Here is a 6,000-nt window from a genome sequence, read left to right on the forward strand (position 1 = left end):
AGCCACCCCCCCCCACGTAGAGTGATCCCAGCGCCGAGATGTACAAATAAAGCCAAATCTCCCCCCAAGCCTCCGGCTGCAGCCTGCAGGGCGCTGAGCAGACCTTAAAGGGGCATCTGCCCGCTCATAACTAATTAATAGGTGTCTCCCGCCAGCCCGCCAGCCCCCTCCTGGCAGGGCAGGAGGAAGCCGGGCTTGCCTCACGGCTACCTCTCGCTCGCTCCTCAGCAGGAGAAACACATCCCTGGGGTAGGGGATGTGTTTGGCTGGTCAAGCTTTATTTCTCTTACATCACCCCTTAAAAACGCGCTCTGAGGCCGGTCATTTGCCTGTAGGAGGAAGCCGGCCACCCCCTCCCCATTCTCAGTGGCTCTGGGGCTGCAGTAACTTAGGAGAGAGGACGATTTTGCCAAGTCTTTGCTGCTCCCTGGGCTTTGCTGCGCTAACAAAAAGCAAGACAACTGCCTTTGCCCTCCTCTGCCCAGTATTCGCATGGCATACTTCCCTGCATCCCTGCCCCCAGAGTGGCTTCACTAATAAATCACTGAATAAATCGCAAAGGTAATAATCAGCCAGGTTCAGACCTCGGTTTTCAGGGTTCATTAAACAGCCAGTGAAAGAACAGCTTGCAGTACTTTTTCTTTTTGTACTTACCACCGTGATGCTCAGGTGGGGTGACATTCCTTCAGCAGTGTCTTGAATTCTTGTGCTGGACCTGCTGAAAACTCATTTTGTTGTTTATAAAGCAAGAGAACCCCAAGATCTCTAAAGCAAGAAAAAGAGAGGTCAAAATATTACTAAGGATTTGTGGATCTTGATGCTATTAGAAAAAACACCTATTTTCTTTGAACTGGAGCAAAGAACGTAGTGAATAATTGGAAGTTCCTGGATTTTTTGTCAGTTCCTCTGAGGCTAATAAACTACAGCTGCTAATCATCACTACAATAGCTAAATACATCTTTCAACTTCTGTTATGCATTTTATGAGTATATGCTGGGTACACTTTTACTTGTAGACTCTGTGGAAATACAGATTTCAGAAAACAGTGCACAATTTAAAATCTGGTTTTGAGAGTAAAGGTCCTGATCCAGAAATAATTTATGCACGTGCTTGACTTTACACATTATAAAACATATTTAATTACCACAGTGGGACTACTCAAAGTTGATGAAATTAAGCACATATGTAAGTTGTGCAGAATGGAGATTTTAGCTGTGTTAGTACCAATTAAGAGACTAAACACATTTTTTCCATTTAAAAGTGTTATGCATAAAATTAAAGCAAGCCAAAGCTGTATCCAAGCAAAAAGACAACAGAGATTTTGGAAAAAACCTGTATTTTTTTCAAGTGAATTGTGTTAGTTCTGCTGATTTTACCTCAATTTCAAAGAGGGCAATAATTTCCCATATTGTTTTTTTAATAACAAATCTTTGTATTCCCTTTGTTTCCCTATATTTAACTAAGTGCACAGCCCATGGACTAAGCTAGTCAGTTCAAAAATTTTTGAACTATATGTGATATTTGGTACGTGGGTGGGGAATGTTCATTCCACATGTATCATGATGTATACTCATCACGGTAACAAATAAGACTTCCTGACATTAAAAATAAACTTTCCTGGTATATGATTATTCCTAATTTCTTCACACTTATTCTTGGTATTATTATTACTTTATTTATTTATTTTTTGTGGTAATGTCATATGCATTTTTTTTCAGGTAATGTCAAAAGGAAGACACTGGAACAGATGAATCACTGGACTGATCTAGCATTTCTCATTAACACATTCAAAAAAGTAAAATACATCACAGACCATTACTTATTTTGGAATGCCAAACTAATTCAGACAAAGCAAACTCCTATTCATTGCTTGTAGAATAGCCATTCTGCATCTTTTTACAGTCTTTATTGCTTTGGGTTCATCATTCAGGCAACTGTTCGAAATATATAGCTAAATACTCTTCTTTGAATTTAAGATTTTATACACTAGTAGTAATCAATACGTGTATATTAAGCAGGCATCTCCAGATGAGATATGCTAAGGCCCAAAAGTAAATAAGATATTGGGTAATTTCAATGTCTGCACAACAAATATTGTTAGTTTCAGTAGATGTAATAGTACAGAAAATCATTACCTATAATGATGGATAAAATAAAAAGGCGAAATTAATTTCAAGAATGTCAGTTTTACACATTCTTTTATGTCTTTCTAAAACAACACAGAATGAGGAGGAAGGATTTTTTTCCAGTGCTATAAATTAAGCATGATTTGCCTTTTTGAACTCTGCCTTCCAATCCAATTCCAGCAAAGTATTTCAGAATATGCATAATAAGTACATAGGTAGTTCCATGGAATCTTATGGAAATATTTGCAATTAAAGATTAATTTAAGTGCTTTGAAGGCTTGAACCCTGCAAAGACAACAAAATTTAAAAACTTCAGAGAGGCCCAGTTCTTTTCCTTTTTAGTGGGGATTATTCCTACAGAAAACAGTAGAAATGCATTTTATTCCAGAGGTGAGGAGATGAAAGAAAAGGAACCAAAGCTTTTAAAAGTTTCAAAGGCAGGCAGTCTTCTAAATAGGGTGACTACAGTGTACATGGAACTCATTTTCCATGGAAACTATTCTTCCGTTTGTATTGAGGATTTGAATAGTTTTGATTTGTTTGTTAGGTAAAAGGATCTCTGACCTGTAGCACGCAGTGAGGAATGGAAGACTGTGACTTCAAATAGCCAGAAGCATGCTTAACTTACTTCCATTAAAGGAACAGTAATAGACATGATGCCCATGTTCACCGTTGTTATTACAGTATATTACGTACTGCTGAGAAAAACCTACAGAGCTTGTTCCTACACTTTCTAAGTGAAATTTTGTCATTGAAAGCCTGTATTATCATCTCTGGTGGTTTACATTGTGCTGTAGATTAGTGATATTTACATTTAAATTTGTTCTTACAGTTGCTTATGCATGGTCTCCAATATGTCCTTCACCTTGATTACTATGTTGTTCATTTTCATAGTCTCCATTTTTTCCTATCTGATTCCAGTACCATGTTAGAATTCACTTGGCAGAACTTGTGGGGCTGTAGTCTTATTTTTATTATGTCTGAGATACTCAAGGGCTCCGTCTTGAAGTATCAGAACTAAGACCTTGCAGGATTTGGTATTGTTCCAACAATACTGCATGCATAAATCTTTTCATGTTTTACAGCTCAGCTTTTAGCTGATACTTGATATTCTTGGAGAATGCCCATGTTCCTGCTCCATCTATATTAACCAGTGGTACAAATGTGCCAAAAAACCTTTTTACTGTAGAAAGGGATCTTCATAAAAAAATTGTTTTGCAGCTCGTACTAGTTTAATTAAAGTTAGTAGGAAACATTATGGAAAATGCCCTTCATGTTTTGTGTTAAATTTATTCTCTGCCAGTATCTTTTATGTCTTCTTAGTTTGTCTTTCTTTGTCTATCATAGAGTGTTCCTGGACCAAATTAATATACATTCTGTATCCTTACTAAAATAAAATAGTCTGATTTTCCTCTTTAATAGATTGTAAGTATCTCACATCCTTAGTCATACTGCTTTTCTTTTCCACATTTTCTCAGGGCACTTTCTTTTCAAAATTTATCTTGAGTTTGTAGAGCTTATCATGATTAAAACTGGCTGTATCACAGAAATACAATCATCTAAAATTCTGTGTAACTTTTTATTCATTTGACCTATTTGCATGTGTGATGAACTTAGAGCTGGAAGAGATGAGTTTATATGGTGTTACTTATTGTTATAAATCTGCCACCAACCTCTTTATTTTATGAGTGTCATTTTACTTTCATGTAGAAGGATTTCTATATGAAATAGCATTTAAGATTCTTACAGAAGATACTTCTACTCTTTTTATCATATCCTGTGCTATTTCTATTTCCATTGAGTCAGCTTCTTACAATGAAAACGTTTTATTTAAATCCTGATTCCGTTTTCTCTTGCAACATAGTTTTAACTTTCTGCTTGCTTATTTGCTTATTTATATATGATGACAACAGTATGTTTTTGACCTTTCTGATGTATTACGAGACCTTAATATGAAATATGTTTCTTCAAAATGTAAGCTACAGATACAGCTAGGAAAGCACAAGCTTGTTAGCTGTTCAAGCAGAATGAGGTTAAAATCATACTGATCTCTCTGACCCAACTATTTCAGCCTTTTTTGTGCTGAAGCACTTTTTCTGCGAAACTGAAGCCACTGGAACTCTGGCGTTCATTCTGAGTGGGACGGAGCTGGTAACTTAAAGTCAGGGGGAGATTTGAGAAACAAATTTAGACTTGATTGATTGTATAAAACCAGAGGACTGAACTAGAAATTTTAATAAAGATGCAGGTAACATATCAGCTAATGTTGGCCTATCAGTGCTTTAGCTCTGCCTCAATATACAGATGAAATTTTATGAAATGAGGCCAGAATTTAAAGACAGAGAATTAATTTGTTGTTATTATCATCTTGAGCTTTCTGCACTTCACCTGTGTTTCCTTTTATTACAGCATTTTAATTGTTACAGTTTTTCTTTCAAGTGGCTACTTTTGGTATGTTACACAATATTATTTATTTTTCAGATATATTCCAATTATGAAACTATGTAAAGGGATCATTCTTACTTCTGAGAGGGTACCTTGTCTTATGAGATCTTTGAAGGGAGACTAACTAATAGATAACAATATTTTCTCAAAATAATGATGTAGTTAGTCTAATGGCTTCTTTAAGATTTTTATCTTGCATTGCATTACATTCATTCACAGCTGGGCGGCATAATATAATTACTACTGTTTGCTTACAGAAAAAAGGTAGCTGCGACTGCAATAATCATGTTGAAAACCCTCACTTTGTTCACTTTTCTTTCTTCCCACTCCAGTATAGTTAAAAACTCTGACTCCTCCCCTTTTCCCTGATGGACACATGCATTCCTCTTTCATTTCTGTCATTTTGCTCTGTAACAGTTAATGCAAAAGCAACATTTAAATATGGAGCACTGTTCAGGTTTTCCTTTAATCTTCCTAATGAGGAGAAAAATCTTGCTTTTACAGGAGTGTGAGCCTGGTCATGATGCCAGTATGTGTTTTATGGCATACGTTAAAGAAAGAAAACAACACCTGCACACAAGGAGAATATCCCTGTAGTGCAGAAATTTCAGCTTTTGCAATGATGACACTTTTATTTTTCAACTATGTGACAAATTATGAGTCAACAAATTATGAGTTTGCCATGATCCCTCTATAAGGAGCAGCATATTGCTTATGCATATCATGCCTTTTAGATATGTGATGTGTGTGTGTGAGATCATGTGATGAAAAAGGGGATGCCAGGCCCTCAAGAAGGAGGGTGGCAAGAGACAAGGCTGTCAGGACAATTAATTTATTATGCTGCCTGCTCTACGGCCATGTTCAAATAGCCTTCAGACAGCCAGGAGGAGGGACTAAACACGAATTCTTGTGGACTGGATCCATGCAATCAGTATAGGTTAGTTCACTCATATAAGAGTATCCTGAGCATCATACAGAGTGAATAGTCCTAGGAGAAGGAACCAGAGATAACTCTTTCATCACTACAATGAGGATGTAGCCATCTTGCCTAAGGATTTCAAACTGGGACATTTTCCTTGGGGTGCAGGATGTGGCTGTGAATGTGTCCAGGCTGAGAAGGAAGTGAATTCAAGTCTCCCAATTTCTGGATGAATTCTGTAACCATTAAGCTGTTACAAAGAAGGTGGACACGGCCTCTCTTTCTGGCCATGCCTTAAAAAAATGGGTGGCAACTGCATTTTGTGAGCAGACCAATCCTGTCAGTTTGTGCTAGGCATGCTCTGAGTATGCCTAGAAGGTCTGACTCTGTAGGAAAATTGAGGGGAAGAATGTCTGGTCTGGAGATCTGATCCAGACACCAAAGTGCTTTTGAAGCACCGTTCTCAAACTACTTTGGAAGCAGCATTCTAGCCATACGAAACCAAAATGC

General features: G+C 37.3%; 1 protein-coding gene across 1 annotated transcript in view; it reads right to left on the bottom strand.

Annotated features, from left to right (window-relative positions):
* Window positions 1-229, bottom strand: part of LOC135325015 (integrin alpha-1-like) — a 75,042-nt gene extending 74,813 nt beyond the window's left edge. The window contains exon 1 of the mRNA XM_064502328.1: window positions 211-229. The gene's annotated coding sequence lies outside the window, so the exon portion shown is untranslated. The remainder of the gene's footprint in view (window positions 1-210) is intronic.
* Between the last annotated feature and the right edge of the window lie 5,771 nt (window positions 230-6,000).

Source organism: Dromaius novaehollandiae, chromosome Z (genome assembly GCF_036370855.1).
Source record: "Dromaius novaehollandiae isolate bDroNov1 chromosome Z, bDroNov1.hap1, whole genome shotgun sequence".
NCBI classification, from domain to species: Eukaryota; Metazoa; Chordata; class Aves; order Casuariiformes; family Dromaiidae; genus Dromaius; species Dromaius novaehollandiae.